Source organism: Vulpes vulpes, chromosome 13 (genome assembly GCF_048418805.1).
Source record: "Vulpes vulpes isolate BD-2025 chromosome 13, VulVul3, whole genome shotgun sequence".
NCBI classification, from domain to species: Eukaryota; Metazoa; Chordata; class Mammalia; order Carnivora; family Canidae; genus Vulpes; species Vulpes vulpes.
In genome coordinates, this window is record NC_132792.1 from 27,739,320 (window position 1) to 27,757,038 (window position 17,719).

General features: G+C 35.6%; 1 long non-coding RNA gene and 1 other non-coding gene across 2 annotated transcripts in view; both read right to left on the reverse strand.

Moving 5' to 3' along the window:
- The window catches only part of LOC140595149 (uncharacterized), a 283,810-nt gene that overhangs the window by 12,344 nt on the left and 253,747 nt on the right, over nt 1–17,719 (reverse strand). The gene's annotated exons all lie outside the window — the stretch shown is intronic.
- On the reverse strand, nt 6,422–6,528 carry LOC112917166 (U6 spliceosomal RNA). Its single transcript, XR_003234422.1, has one exon. It is a non-coding gene; the product is annotated as a U6 spliceosomal RNA (small nuclear RNA).

Sequence of the window (17,719 nt, forward strand, 5' to 3'; positions counted from 1 at the left end):
GGCTATCTAGTAACTATAATTGTAGTTCATCTATTTCAAAGATGACTGATGCAGTTAATGCTAAACCAAAACTTAACAATAAAAAAGATTAATTCAAAATCAATCAGAAGAAAAGAGAATATAAACTAGATACCTTGATATTAGTTAATAACTCACAATAATTTTGTTAACCTTGAGGTTTCTTTTTTTTTTTTTAACCTTGAGGTTTCTATTAAACAAAACAAAAAGGGAATGAAGAATGTTTGGTCATTATTATGAAGTACTTGGTAAAAAGTATTATGAAGTACTTGATAAAAATAAAGTCTAAAAATAAATAAATAAATAAACAAATAATAAAGAAAGTCTGGGTATTTTTTTTTAATTTATTATAGTCACAGAGAGAGAGAGAGAGAGGCAGAGACATAGGCAGAGGGAGAAGCAGCCTCCATGCACCGGAAGCCCGATGTGGGATTCGATCCCGGGTCTCCAGGATCGCGCCCTGGGCCAAAGGCAGGCGCCAAACCGCTGAGCCACCCAGGGATCCCCAGAAAGTCTGGGTATTAATTTATAGAAGAAAACACACTCTGGTACAAAATTCTGAAAGGAATAATCAGGTAGATCTTTACATAGAGGACAGTGAGTGACACAGTGGAAAAAGGTTTTACTGAAGCTACAGAAATGTTCTTCATTTTTTAAAAAAGATTTTATTTATTTATTCATGAGAGACACAGAGAAAGAGAGAGGCAGAGACATAGGCAGAGGGAGAAGCAGGCTCCATGCAGGAAGCCCGATGTGAGATTTGATCCGAAGACTCTGGGATCACACCCTGAGCCAATGGCAGATGCTCAACCTCTGAGCCACTCATCCATCTCTAGAAATGTTCTTCAAATGGATGCTTCCAGTATATTAATATAATTATTATATTACTATATTATACACACTGTTATATATTATTATACATATTATAATGTGTTACATTAATATTATATAAACATAATATATAACATTATATACATATAATTAATATGTCCTATATAATTATATAAATAATATATTATACCCAATAATAAAAGCTTAAGGACATATTATTAAGTCCAAAGGGAAGATACTTTTTCAGGAAACTAATATAGTCCAGCTTGCTGTCTGTTTAATTAAGGAATGGAGCCAGAATTCTCTTGAGGATTGGACGGTTAACATGCTTCTCTGACTGGCTTTCAAATATTGGATTTTTCTAGCAAAGCTTCTAACAAAATTGCTCAATCTCTGGTCTTTTGTTCTTGAATTCTCTGATGAGTGTCCACATGGTTGAAATTCTGTTTGTATATAAAAGTAAATTTCAAATGCTTCAGGTGTCAGACCTATAGGGGAAGAGTTGAGATTCTATCATGAAAATTTCAGAGGGTCCTTTTTATGTTGGCCTATATGGACATTCTTATCCTGTCTCCAAGAATGGGAGCCACTAGAAACCTTGCAAAAGTCCCTCTAACTTGGAAAAATTGTTTTGAATTTGTTCAATCAGTTAGAGAATTTTAATACCATAAAGGATGGAGAATATAACTTTGGTTTGAAAACTTTGAAGATTTATCTTAATAATATATTACCATAGCTAAAAATAAGCTCTTCATTACCTAGATAGAGAACATCCTGATAAATCTAACAAGATCCAAAAGAAATAACCCAATAAATAACAGCAACAATGTTATCCTTAATTACTGCTTTTACTGGGCACTTTCAAATATTAACTCTTTTAAAATTCTGCTGTATAAGAACACAAAGATGCTAATTCTAAGAGATACATGCACCCTGATATTAATAGCAGCATTATCTAGAAATTATGGAAACAGCTCGTGTCCACTGATGATGAATTGATAAAGAAAATGTGGTATTTATATACAATGGAATCTTATTCAGCCATAAAATAGAATGAAATCTTGCCATGTGTTAACAACATTTATGGAAGTAGAGAGCATTATGCCAAGTCAAAGAAGTCAATCAGAAAAAGACAAATACCATATGATTTCACTCATACATAGAATTTAAGAAACAAAACAAATGAGCAAAAGGGAAAACAAGGAGAGAGACAAACCAAGAAACTCTTAATTGTAGAGAACAAACTGATGCTTACCGAAGGGGAGGTGGGTGGAGGCATGGGTCAAATAGGTGATGGGAATTAAGGAGTACACTCCTGATGAACAGGGTGATGTATGGAAGTGTTGATTCACTATATTTTACACTTGAAACTAATATTACACTGTATGTTACCTAACTGGAATTTAAGTAAAAACTTTAAACAAATTTTGAAAACTAAAATTCTGCTGGATAGGATCATTCAATGTTGCCTAATTAAGTATTATTAGAGAATGCCAATAAATGCAAATAAATATTTTCATTGTTAACTAGATTGTTTTAGGTTATGTTAATTCTACTGAAAATCATTTGTCAATGTGCTTATTCCTTTTCCTAATGTTCTGAAACAGAAACTGCCCCTCAGAGTTAAGAATAACAGGAAATTTAAAGTTTATTTTTCAGAGACCTGTTTCTCCCTCATGAGTTATTGTTTCTTTTCAGACCTCAATAATTTAACACATCCACCAACTCTCTCCATAGAGGCCTGGGCTGACATGGATGCAGGTCACTGATACGGTTCTAGCCCATGAACAAGCAAGGTCCTGCACTCATTACCCAAGATAATGAGCCCAAGACCACATCCAGTTTATACTGGCTCTCATATCATGTGCATAGCCCCTCTCCTTGTGCTACTGATGACCTCTTGACATCAGGGGTTGAATTTTGCCTCATTTAAATGTTAAGACTCCACCTCAAAGAAAACATGGAATGTATGTTACATATATGATTGCTCAATGCACATGCTCCACCTTTCTTCATGAATAGTCATATTTTCCCATCATTTTCATCAATATATATGTAATCCCAATCCCCATGATTATAAAAACTTGTTCTAATCTCAATTGGGTAAGACAGATGTGAGCCTGCCTGCTTGTCTCCTTGTAATGCCTCTCGATTAAACCCTTTCCTTGCTGCATACTTGATGTCTCAGTGATTGGCTTTGCTGAGCATTAGGCATACAAATTTGGGTTCAGTTACAATATAAAGCAAACAGATTAGTACTTGTAAACCGTTGCAAGATAAGCTTCGTAGAGAAAAAGCCTCCCCCAAAAGAAAATTTGGTAGGAATGTTAGGAGAGCTTTAGACTTTAGAACAGGATACCCCATTCCAGTTACTGTATGTCAAATATCAAAATTTAGGACAAATACAGAGGGTTAGTATATTTAAACCCTCTTTTAGGGATTATGAAGTATTCAATAAATCATGCTTTTCTTAGTGATAAAAGAATATCATTTATAAGAATAAGTGAGTTTGATAAGGTATTTTGTTTTGATACAAGATAAGGTATTTTCTATGAAGAAATAGCTTACAAGGAAACAATATTTTCCAATTCAGAATTTCTATGAATGATGTTTCACAGTAGAACCGTAGTAGAGCCACTGATAATCATGTTACTCAAATCCTGTTTGAGATGGACTGTAAATGGATTCTAGTGATGGTCAGAAGGCATCAAACTGAGTACAGTATCTTGCAGGCATTCTATACCTGTATTAATAGAATGCTTCCAGTTGAGTCTTAACCCAAACCTGGACAAGGTTTTTAAGAAGTATGTTCTTACATATTCCATATCAGGTTAAAAGTTGAATGTAAATGTGAAATGAAATTGTCTGGCTGGCCCACCTACATGGTATCAAAATTTTTTACTGGAAAACTGGCTAAGAAAGAATCCCATAACAACAGATGTGGAGAAATTGACTTTCTAAAGGCAGGTTCATTCTTTCCCTGTTATCAGCTGTTCCCTCTGCTAGATTTTTATATTTCATGTCTTAGTCTGCTAAAAAATATATGAAAAAGAAGTTCCAAACTGCTAAGACCTTAACCAGGTTGTGTAGGGGCCATTAAGTTCATAACCACCTCTTCAAGCCCTGGATAATAAAGGCCCTTGAGAAGACTGATTTAAAATTGTGGTATCATTGGTAGCTAGAGAAAAGAGCACCCTAGATGAGACAAACTTGTCAGAATTGAATCTCTCTTCTCAGGATTAGCCAAGCTCTGAGCTTCAGGTCAAACCTGGTGCTGAGTAGTCAAAGCCAACATTAGAGTAGGAAAAGTAAACAGATACTACACAATCTTCCATTTTTACACCTAATTCTGACCACAGGCAAATCAAACATCAGAGAATATGCTGAAGTTGTGTACCTGGAAATGGTAATCACATTGATATGATATGGTGGAAACTGAATAGGAAGAGGATAGAAGGCCCAAAACACTGGAGCCCTAAAAACATAGCAGGTGGACAAAGAATGATAAACTCAGCTTGACTGTGTTCTTTTCTTTAGCTGGAGAATATGAGGGAGTGAGTTTATCTCTGGAAAAATTGAGACTAATCTTACAGGTGCCTAGGAGAGTGCAGAGTGTCCTTAAAGGTCAGTTACAGCATTTTTAGCATCCAAAAATTGGAAGCAGAGATCAAAGCAGTGAGATGAGCTGGAAGAAGAGGCACTACTCCTGTGATGGCAGTTCAAGCTCACATTACCTCTGTCACCATTCAGACATGATGCCCACCAGTCAAGCCTAAAGAGCAAGCACCCCATAGAGAAATGTTCTCACTTTGAATGGCATCAGCAGGATGAAGCAGCCACATGACTTCTGTCTTAAACAAACTTTATCATGCACACAGAAGGGATAAGGAATTTTCTTCTTAAACTCAAAGCACCCCCTACTTGAGAATAGAAAAAAAATGTATACAGCATCTAGGAATTCACATTTTTATTCAACCTCTATTCTCTTGCTCATCAGTCAACTGCTCATTGCAGTAGGTCTGCCATGATGTTGTCACCCAGACTTGCCATTTAGACATCTTCTCATTTATCTTGGTTGTGTCTGAGGGCAAGAGAGACATGGGATATCCCATAAAATGCTATCATGTTTTTCCTTTAGGTGTGGAAATGGCAGTTTTCTAAAGGCCCACTTATTGTCACATTTTCTACTTTCCAGAGGTAATACACAAAAGAAAGGAAAAATTAGATAAAAATCAGGTCTTACCAGTTATTTCCCTTTAAGCACCTTTTCAATAACTATTCTACTTTTTTTCCCTAAATACTGTTATATTAAACTGTGTTCACAAAAGAATAATCAGAAATCTGTCATGTTACCAGATGGAAGAATTATTGTTTCATTCTGAGACTATGCAAATCATCAGTAGACCTATACTTGCCTGTAGGATATTCCAGAGATTATTATAAGTTCCCAGTTCAAGAATGCGGATTTATGAATCAAGAATTCAGATACAGATTTCATTAACTGAAATAAAGATATTAGTCAGAGAATTAGATCTTTTACCAGAAAAGTACCTTGCATATCTGCTTTGCGTAAAAGGTATTGGTATATATTCATTTATTTCTCAAAATATCTAGTTTGAATGTGTAGACATTCTTACCCAATTTTTAAATGAATACTTTCTGGTGACCTTTCTGGTCATCCCCAAGTAATCTCAACCAGAAACCAAACGCCAATGACTTATTGTTCCTTTTATATTATTTATAAAATCTCCCAAACCAGTGAATATTGGAATTTATTTAAAACATTCAAATACTATACAAACCATCTCAGGCCTAGATTTCTGTTTATATCGCTAAATTCCAGGAGAGAATTTTTAGTTCTTTAGAAGCACTGTTAACATTTTTCAGAATTATCTAAAGTGCAGCTCTTTGCCTATAACTGCTTGGGATTTGTTTTTGTTGTGGCTGACTCATAACACCTACTTTATCTGGGTTGATTTGAGGCATAACATATGGTAATGTTATGAGGGGGAAAAGGTTGGTTTCTTAGATTTATCAATGGCAAGAGAGGAAGGGTTTAATTAGGGTTCAGTCAGATGCATGGAACAGTTTCATTCCATGAGAAACAGGTGAAGAATTAGGTAATGAGGAGGAAATATCTGGAAGATTGTGGTAAGGCAAAATCAAATAATTTGGAGGAAATTTATTCTTTTTTTTTTTTGAAATTTATTCTTATGGATTCTTTTATTCATTCAATAATTTTTTACTCATTGACCACAATACTCCAGAAAGTTTATCCATGGATAAAGAATGGATATATTCTTTATCCATTCCTTACCCTTTCATCTATCAATGGATGCTTGGGATGCTTCCATTGTTTGGCCACCATAAGTAATGCTGCAAAAAACATCAGGGTGCATGTATCCCTTTAAATCAGTGTTTTTGTATTCTTTGGGTAAATACCCAGTAGTGTGATTACTAGATTATAGAGAAGCTCTGTTTTTAACTTTTTTTTTCCTTTTTCTTAATAAATTTTATTTTGATAATTGTAAAAAGAAAGATCAGGACCAAGACTAAAGGCAACTTAAAAAGTAAAAATATGGAACGCTTCACGAATTTGCGTGTCATCCTTGCGCAGGGGCCATGCTAATCTTCTCTGTATCATTCCAATTTTAGTATATGTGCTGCCGAAGCGAGCACTGTTTTTAACTTTTTGAAGAAACTCCATACTGTTGTCCAGACTGGCTGCACCAGTTTGCATTCCCACCACCAGTTTATATTCCTCTTTCTCCACATCCTCACCAGCATCTGTTCTTTCTTGTGTTGTTGATTATAGCTATTCTGATAGGTGTGGAGTAATATCTCGTTGTAGTTTTGGTTTGCATTTCCCTGATGGTAAGTGATGAGAATCTTTTCATGTGTCTGTTGGCCATTTGGATGTCTTCTCTGGAGAAATGTCCATTCATCTCTTCTGCCGATTTTTTAATTGGATTATTTGGTGTTTGGGTATTGAGTTCCTTCGGTTCTTTATATATTTTGGATATGACCTCTTTATTGGATATGTCATTTGCAAATATATTCTTCCATTCTATAGGTTTCATTTTAGTTTTGTCGGTTGATCCTTCGCTGTGCAAAAGATTTTTATTTTGATATAGTTCCAACAGTTTATTTTTGCTTTTGTTTCCCTTGCCTCAGGGGACATAGAAAAAAGTTGTTACAGTTGATGTCAAAGAAATTACTGCCAAAGAGAATCCTCTCTTCTAGGATTTTTATGGTTTCAGGTCTCACATTCAGGTCTTTAATCCATTTTGAATTTATTTTTTGTGTATTGAATAAGAAAGTGGTCCAATTTTATTCTTTTACATGTTGCTGTCCAGTTTTTCAACACCATTTGTTGAAAAGACTTTTTCCTATTGGATACTCTTCTGCTTTGTCGAAGATTAACTGATCATATAATTGCAGGTTTATTTCTGGATTTTCTATTCTGTTCTATTGATCTATATATCTATTTTTGTGCCAGTACCATACTGTTTTGGTGACTACAGCTTTATAAGTCCAGAATTGTGATGCCTCCAGCTTTATTTTTCTCTTTCAAGATTGCTTTGGCTAGTCAGGGACTTTTGTGGTTCCATACAAATTTTAGCATTGTTTGTTCTAGTTCTGTGAAAAATGATATTGGTATTTTGATAGAGTTTGCATTAAATGCATAGATTGCTTTGGGTAGTACGGACATTTTAACAATATTTATTCTTCCAATCCATGAGCATAGAATGTTTTTCCATTTCTTTGTGTCACCTTCAATTTCTTTCATTAGCGCTTTATAGTTTTCAGAATACAGGTCTTTCACTTCTTTAGTTATGTTTATTATTAGGTATCTTATTATTTGATGCAGTTGTAAATGTAAATGCAATTTTCGTAATTTCACTTTCTCCTTCATTATTGGTACATAAAAATGTAACAGACTTCTGTACATGGATTTTTTTTATATCTTGTGACTTTACTGAATTCATTTATCAGTTTTAGCAGTTGCTTGGTGGAGTCTTTCAGGTTTTCTATATATAGTGTCATATCATCTGCAAATAATGAAACTTTTACTTCTTCCTTATTGATCTGGATGCCTTTTTTTAAGATTTATTTATTTATTAATTTATGATAGACATAGAGAGAGAGAGAGAGAGAGGCAGAGACACAGGAGGAGGGAGAAGCAGGCTCCATGCCGGGAGCCCGACGCGGGACTCAATCCCGGGACTCCAGGATCGCGCCTGGGCCAAAGGCAGGCTCTAAACCGCTGAGCCACCCAGGGATCCCCTGGATGCCTTTTTAAAAAATTGTCTGAGATTGCTGTGGCTTCATAGATCACCATTAATAAGAGTTCAAATTTACTGAATACTTGTATTCTAGCCTCTATGCAGACTCCACAGTGATTATCTCATTTAATCTTTACAACTCTTGGAAGTAGGTTCTATATAAATGATGAGAAAACCGAGGTGTAAGAGATTAGAAAACCCAAAGTAATATCTAGTAATTAGATGATCCTAGACTTTAGCCCAGGTTCCTGATTCTAGAAACCAGGTTCTCAACTACTATAGCATTTTGCTTTCTATCCTGAGCTTAATACTGTATCAGCTATAATGAAGATGGTTATTGGATTGTTAGAGAAGTGGGTTGATGAATGGAAACAAAAATAGAGTCTATGAATTCAGTGAGATTCTTTTACAAAGGAAAAAATAAAATAGCAGAGATTTCAGTTGTGGTAAATTTTATTTTTTATTTATTTTTTATTTTTTTTTCTTTTTATAAATTTATTTTTTATTGGTGTTCAATTTGCCAACATACAGAATAACACCCAGTGCTCATCCCGTCAAGTGCCCCCCTCAGTGCCCGTCACTCAGTCATCCCCCCCCCCCACCCGCCCTCCTCCCCTTCCACCACCCCTAGTTCGTTTCCCAGAGTTAGGAGTCTCTCATGTTCTGTCTCCCTTTCTGATATTTCCCACTTATTTTTTCTCCTTTCCCCTTTATTCCCTTTCACTATTTTTTATATTCCCCAAATGAATGAGACCATATAATGTTTGTCCTCCGATGGACTTATTGCTCTCAGCATAATACCCCCCAGTTCCATCCACGTCCAAGCAAATGGTGGGTAGTTGTCATTTCTAATGGCTGAGGAATATTCCATTGTATACATAGACCACAGCTTCTTTATCCATTCATCTTTCGATGGACACCGAGGCTCCTTCCACAGTTTGGCTATTGTGGACATTGCTGCTAGAAACATCGGGGTGCAGGTGTCCCGGCATCTCATTGCATCTGTATCTTTGGGGTAAATCCCCAGCAGTGCAATTGCTGGGTCATAGGGCAGACCTATTTTTAACTCTGAGGAACCTCCACACATACAGCAAAACCACTCATTAAGGACCCTATTCAAGTAAACAGTGGTTAAAAAGCTTCTAAGGAAAGGTGCTAAGTAGGTGGATTTCTTCTCAAAGAAGGGTCTTATCACATTCAGAGGGAGGAAGGGAGAGAGAGAGAGAGAAAGGGAGAAAGAGAAAGTGAGCTCTGGCTTTTCACTTTAATTCAGGAATCTAGGAACTGGTGTATTAGAGCTGCAAGGAAGAGACAATAGAACCAGAGGAGGCACCTTTCACTGACATAGTCCATCCTGCTATAACCCAATCCTTTAGCAAACAAACTATCTCCTTTTCCTTTTGCCCTGCAGTTTGGCTTGAATGTTAAACCAGTAAAAGCTTTTGGGGTTGTAGCGCTTCCAGGTAGTTTGCTATAGATAATATATAGGGTTACATTACTATACCCCCTCCAGGTAATGACACCCTTGGCTTGGGCTCAAACACCAGTCATCAGGTATGACATTGTTGAAGCCAGACTACAAAGTGACAGAAGAGAACTTTGAGAAAGGGCAAGAGGATAATTGCATCTCTTCTAAGGAGAGCTTCAGGCACTCAGCCAAGTAAAGGTTGAGACAAGTAAAAGCCACAGCATTTGCTGCCTCTCACACTCCTGCCAACGAGTGCATTCTGTCAAAACCGCGCTCAGAACGGGCTAGCTAATAATTCTCTAGCTCTTCTATTGGCAACTCATCTCCTAAGATGGGATCTGTGACCCAGTATTGTTTCCCTGGTGCACTTGGCTTTTCAACCTAGGTTGCCAATCCCAAAAGACCGGCTTGACTCTTATTCTGCTTTATCTAAGATGCTTGAAGATTCCTCTTAGAATCCATAATGGGATCTGTATGTATGTCCTTCTAAGCTGTGCTTTGTATCATGCATATTGGATGATCCCGCCATATAAAATTGCTCTTTTTAAAAGTCAAAATATATAATGGTTCAACTTAACATTTATCTTACCTCGCTTTGACTTTACAAATATATGTATATATTTGGAATAGTATCTGTGAGTCTGTTCACAATTCTACCCACTGAGTGCATAGCTCAAAGTAAGTGTAAGATGGGAAATGGTATTTGCTCATACCTTAGCTATTTATTTAATGCCACTTACCCACCCTCATGACAATCAAGCCTTGGTTTCCACAAATATAAAATAGCTTATAGCAATCTATCTGGAACCTTAGAGAGTACTTATAAATATAAAAAAAATTAACTGTATAAAAGTATCTGCTACATAGTGGTTTTCAATAAATGTTAGTTTATTCTCCCTTCCTTCCTGCCTCCCTCGCTTCTCTTATTTTCTCCCTCTTCTCCTTCTGTTATGCACAATTGGGATTTACCATTTAAGGCATTTAGATGTAGGTAAAATGAACACTAAACCAAGAGTCAAGAAACATGGATGCCAGCTTTAGATCTGCCACTAATAATTTGTGTGACCTTGAGGCACTTCTTACCATTTCAGGACCTGAATTCCCACCCACTCACCCCCTCATTTGAAGAATGTGTGTGCTTTGCCATGGGAGTAGGAGGGAAAGTTACTTAATTATTTATTTACATAACATCAAACATCCAATAGCAACCTTAACATTATTGACTAACTTTATACTCCATTTGATACTTAGTATAGTGTTGTTTTTTTTCCTTCAGCACAACTGGTAAAAATAATTATTTGATAATAATTGTTAAAACTATGCGTATAAATACCAGCACATTCATCACTACCTTATAGAGAATATGAACTTAATTGTATTCAAATAAGGATTAGATATGAAACAAAAGACTCTATTAGTATTCTGAAGCATATTTCAAATTATTTTCTCATTTTTCTTCTTTTTAATTAAAAAAATTTTTATTGGAGTTCAATTTGCCAACATTTAGCATAACACCCAGTGCTCATCCCACTAAGTGCCCCCCTCAGTGCCCATCACCTAGTCATCCCCACCCCCTGCCCTCCTCCCCTTCCACCACCCCTAGTTCGTTTCCCAGAGTTAGGAATCTTCCATAGCATTTGGGTGATGAGCATTAAGGAGGGCATGTGATGTGATTAGCACTGGGTGTTATACATAACTGATGAATTATTAAACTCTGCATCTGAAACTAATAATGTACTATATATGTTGGTTGATTGAATTTAAAGAAACAACAACAACAACAACAAAACAAAATAACTTCCATAGCATTAGGGTCCAGAATCTCCATGATTTTATTTATTTTTTATTTTTTAATTATTTATTTATTTATTCATGAGCGATAGAGAGAGAGGGAGAGACACAGGCAGAGGGAGAAGCAGGCTCCATGCAGGGAGCCGGACGTGGGACTCGATCCTCAGTCTCCAGGATCACACCCTGAGCTGCAGGCGGCGCTAAGGGCACTAAACTGCTGCGCCACCGGGGCTGCCCTCCATGATTTTTTTAAAAGGAGAAAAAAAAAATCTAGCATTTTCTGTGCCCAGTAGCCTTCTCCCTCCATTTAAAAAATATATATTATTTATTTATTTATTTGAGAGAGAGAGAGAGAGAGGAGAAGGAAGATGGGCAGAAGTGGAAGGAAGAGGAAAAGAATCTCAAGCAGACTCCATGCTGACTGAGGAGCCCTATGTGGGGCTCCATCAGGCCACCCTGAGATCATGACCTGAGCCGAAATCAAAAGTTGGACACTTAAATGACAGAGCCACCCAGGCGACTCTACCTCTTAAAACCTATAACTGGCTGTTGAAGTCATTTAATACACATATCATGTTAAAAAATTCAAAGTATGCACAATGAAAATTAAATCTCGTTTCACCATAGTCTCCCCTATTCTCTTTCATAGAAGTATCTTTTCAATAATTTAAACTTCTATTTTCATGAATATACTACATAATAGCATTCCTAAGCATATATGTTTTTTAAATCAGTTGAGCCACGTCTGCCTATGGTTCTACTCTCCTGTGCCTTGCTTTTCCCACTTAACTTATATGAGGAATCTTTTCATTCAGCAATTAGAGAGCTACCTCTTTCAGGAACTGTATATTTTCCATTGTATGAATATGCCGTAATCACTATATCCATATATGTTAAGTATGGTATATAAAAATATATTTAACCAGTTCCCTTTCAGATGTCTCAAAATTTTTCCTGTTGCAAACATTGCTGCAATAAATCTCTATATATGCAACTTTTTACCTATGTCAAATGTACCCATAAGATAAATATCTAGAAATATAATTATTAAATGATAGGTTTGTACATTTTCAATTTTGATAATATAGTCAAAGTGCCCTCCAAATACACTGCAACTTAAACTTCCACCAATAGCATATGAAATTGTTCACTTTTCTTGATAATTAATATATCCCTCTCAACTTTTATAAGAATTATATTTTTAATAAATAAGATAATACAGATTAGAATTGCTGCTCCCTTTTACCTCTCCCCAAGACCTATTTTCTTCTATTGAGATGACAACTATCTTAAACTTGGTGTCTATCATTACCACAATTTTTAAAAATACTTTACTTCTCATACATGTATTATATGCATGTTTTGATATACGTTACAAATATTTTATAAACTTACTATAAATACTGTAATATTGCTTATGTGCTTGTTTTCAAGCTTTTATAAATAGTGTAAGATGGTATCATTGTCATTTGGCAGCTGGCTTTTTGAAATCATTTTATTCTGGGGATACATCCATGTTTTCTATATGGCTTTGATATATTTCACATTTTTTATTGTTATATAGTACTGAGCACCCATTGTATACTACCACTTATTGTTTCATTATCCTATGAATGGGAATTGGTATTATTTCTAATATATTTTTTAAAGATTTTATTTATTTATTCATGAGAGACACACAGAGAGAGAGGCAGAGACACAGGCAGAGGGAGAAGCAGGCTCCATGCAGGGAGCCCGATGTGGGACTGGATCCCAGGTCTCCAGGATCATACCCGGGGCTGAAGGTGGTGCCAAACTGCTGGGCCATGGGGGCTGCCCTATTTCTAATATTTTTGTTCTTACAAACAATACTGCAATGAACATCTTGTGTTTTGTTTTTGTTTTTGTCTGAGAATTTCTGTAAAAAAGTATGGAATTTTAGGTTAGAGGGTGTGAGCATATTTACTAAATATTTACTAAATAATACTTTGAGTTCATTTATTCCCCCACCAGCAGGGGATCCTGGGTATATGCAGGAGTCTCAGTTTGCATGCTCCCTTATTGGTTTTCAGCCTTCCTTTTTTTTCCACTCTACATTTGAAAGTATATTCTGTTCTTACTTTCTCTGTGTGTGTTTTTGTTTGTTTATTTTTAGAGGGGTAGAGTGATGGGAGAGGGGCAGAGAGAGTCTTAAGCAGGATCTGTGCCCAGGGTGGAGCTCCGCCGCCCGCCCCCCCCCCCCCCCCCCCCCCCGTGGGGCTGAGATGAAATCAAGAGTCAGATGCTTAACTGACTGAGCTACCCAGACTTCCCTGAGTGTGTGTGTGTGTGTGTGTGTGTGTTTTATAAAGGGACTTTTAGGGTAATCTGTCCAAACTATTCCTGGAACTGGAACTTTTCTGTTAAAATGACTTCTGGGGACACCTGGGTGGCTCAGTGGTTGAGTGTCTTCCTTTGGTTCAGGGCATGATCCTGGAGTCCTGGGATTGAGTTCCACATTGGGCTCCCTGCATGGAGCCTGCTTCTGTCCTTGCCTCTCTCTCTCTCTCTCTCTCTCTCTCTGTGTCTCTCATGAATAATTAAATAAAATCTTTTAAAAAAATAAAATAAAATGACTTCTGGGTTATTAAAAGAGTCATTCATTAAATGATGTAGCCTAGTTACTGAGATCTATAAGAAAGCAGCTGCATAACTGTCTGAAAGGTGTTCTGCTTTTTAAAAAAGTCATTTTTAAAATACTCCAACAGAAAACTTTAACTCCTCTCTTGACAGCTCAAGAAAAAGAAATGTACAATTCAATAAAAAAATGAAATATGCAGAGTTCAGTACATAAATGATTTAGTGCTAAACAAGTAATAGTATAGACTTGAGAGAAAATTGCAAAGCATTTACTAAGGTGGAAATTGCACCTGATTTGATAAGGGAAAAATAAAAGATTTAACCAAGAATCATAGGAAAACTTAGCATGTAAATGTATTTGCTAATTCTGGTATTATTTTCTGGTATCATTCAGGCTCATTTTCTCTGTAACAACTGTGTATATTTAAAAGATACATATATGGCTGTTTTTTGGAGGCATTAAAAGCAATTTATTGGTTTAAAAATGGGAGAAGCTGTTTGTACAGCAAGCACTTAAAGCAACTTTGTTAAGGCACTTTAATTAACTCAGCCCATATGGAAGCATGTGAATATCCCATAAAGGATGGTAAAAGAATAAATCTTCAGAATATTATATAATATTTGAAAATTGATCATCATTTTATTATTACAAATAGTCTGTGCTGAGATATTGATATTATATACATTCTGATAGAATATAGTAATACTAACAGAATGTTATGTATTGCTTTAAAAATGATTTCACCAAATTAAGGCTACATATTTGTTATCTTTAAATTGTCTACGTAGAGGATGATCCTAACCAGTTAGCCTGCATATTCCTAGCCAGGAATATGTTCTTATTGCAAACAGGAAAAAATACCCGATCTCTTAAATGCTGAGCTGTAGGCCCCAAATTAGGAAATTAAAGAATGGTATATAATCTTATCCCTCTTTAGTGTTGTTCCCTTGGATATAGCCTTCTAGCTCTGAAGGAAACAAAATGATTAATGGAATTACTGAGGTCTGTGGTCAAAGCAGAGGTCTGCCGGGAATAACAGTATTGGCACCGAAAGATCAGAACTTACACTATCACCAGGTGAAAGGAAACTTTCCCCCATTTAAAATATATTATCCTTGGAGTTCCTGCAACATATACATATGGTCATTTTGAACATAACTACTAGGAAATGGCAGGTCTATCCTCATGGGGAAAAACTGTTTTTTATTTCATGCAATGATCTCAGTCTGTTCCTCTAAATTTGTAGATACATACCTTAGGTCACAGGGAATAAACTTGTTGATTTGACCTAAGATGAGGTAAGATTCAAGAGCACAACGAAGACAGTGATGCTAAAAATATCAAGAATATACTGCAACATTCAGAATTTTAGTTCCTTCTATCTATTTCTAAGTTAGAAAAGGAAACAAAGAGATGAAGTGATTTCCCCTGTGCTGTTTACTGAAATGGACAGGTGAAAGGGATGCAAGAGCTCTGTAGAACCACTTTGCATTGTATATTAAAAGAGTTCCTGGATTTATGAACTTCAGTATCATAAGGTAGATTTATCCTCGCAAATTCTGGAATGCTGCCTTCCATTTAGTTTGAGGTAGATGAAAACCAAGTATTTTGAAAATTTAATGACAGAATAAAACAAATAACTTTAACAGTTCAGAAACAAATTCATTCCAAACCAACTCTCTAATTTTCAATTATACTTTACTTTCTTATTATATAGTATTTGTTGTTACTTTCAAAAAAGGATTAGACTATAATCTCTTCATCCCAGGGCCCCATTTATGTATTGAATGAATAACAAATACCAAATAGGGAAAAAAATACTCCTCCTCATTCCTGTATTCCCCAATGCCTAATACACTTTTTCTTCTTTTTTCTCTCATTTGCCCATACTCTCTCACCTAAACCTTTGGTAATAATTTGGTAATAAATGTATGTTGCTATTATTATTCAAATTCCAATCTAATCTTGCTTCTAATATGACTTTCATAAATATATAGTACTTAACTGTTCTTGTGAGTCTTCTACCTTAGGGAAAAATTGGTATTTATTTGCTAATTAAGCCAATCATTAGCAGAATTCACAATAATTTCTTAAACTTCAGTTAAAAAGTAATCCATGAAGATCCTGAACATAAAAGCTAGATTCACTGTTTTTCGATTGTTTAATATAGTATAGACAACGAAGCTTGTGCCTTTGAGAAATAAAATCAAGGATGCCAAATAACCATTTTATTACAGCATAAAATGGCCTCTTTAGACTTAAATTTCAAAAAACATTACAGTTTTCACTGGGACTCCCAAACCTATTTTGTTACATCCTATCTAAACAATTATTTTGTAATAATGCCTATGCCTCATCTTACAGTATGAAAGTCTCACAGCACCTTTAAAATAATTGCAGGCAATTTGAATGTTTCACAACCAAAGCTGGCATACATTAATGTAAAGCAGACTTAAAAATATTTAAAAGTGCTGATTCCTACTCTGGCCATGACGGAGTAACTAGTATAGGACTAATCATCTCTCTTTAAATAATTACAAACAGAAAAAAAAATGAGGCAACTATTTTTCAGACACTTAACAATAGAGCAGAAATGTGATCTTTGGTAGAAGGCAAACATACAAGGTTAGACTCACATTTGCCCTGGCAGTTGGCCTGGGGACACTTTCCTGATTTCAATACAAGAAGATGGAATGTAAAAAAAAAGCATCAGTCCTACTCTGAAATGGCAGAAACTGGGAGTTCAGAGATGGTGAGGTGGTTTAAATTTGAAGTTACCAGAGAGAAGTATGTAGAAAGGGCCTCCAGATTTCTATATGGGAGATCTCCTTGATACATTGGCTGAAAGCTTGGATAAGTACATTCAGAACTAGACTCTATGAAGATAACAGGATAGTTGTGGACCTGAGAGATAGATGGAGCTACCAAAGGATATAAATAGAGATTTCAGACTGCTAGGAGAAAGTGGAGTTCAATCCTAAAGTGGAGAGATTGCACTGAGGACTTTAGGCATTCTTTTGAAACCCTTGAAAGGCCAGAGTTTAGGAGTGAGGGCCAGGTCCTAGAGTAAGAACCATGTTGTAAGAATGGATAAAATTGAAGTATTTCTAACCTAACAAAGCATAAAACAATCCTAACAGGAACAAAAGGATTCAGTTAATTTAGCTGTGTGGCAGAACAAAATTTCATCTCTTCTTAAGTAAGAAAACATAATCTATGCCCCCTTCCAGATATCATTGACTATGACTGGAATATGGTCCAAAATTATTGGACATGTGGAGAAGTAAAAAAAACATAATCCATAATTTAGAGAAAAATCAGTAGAAACAGCTATGGAATTAGCCCAAATTCTGGAATTAGCAGCAAAGGACTTAAAAACAGAATATAAATCTATTTACTTAAGTACAGATTTAAAACAAAAAAAAGTTATAGTAAGCAAAGAGATAGGAAATCTCAGCAGAAAAACTGAAATATAAAAAAGAACCAAATAGAAATTGCAAAGTATATCATTTTAAATGAAAAAGAAATTGCTAGATGGAATTAATAGTTGATGCAACTCTAAAAAAGAAAGGTTGATGACAAAAAGCTAGGAAAGATCAATCACAATTATCCAAATAGAATATAGAAGAGAAAAAAAAAAGAAAAGATTGGAAAAAATAATGAAAAACTTAAAGATTTGTGGAATAAGAGCCTCACAGCGGTCTCTCTGTACAGAAAGAGAGGAGA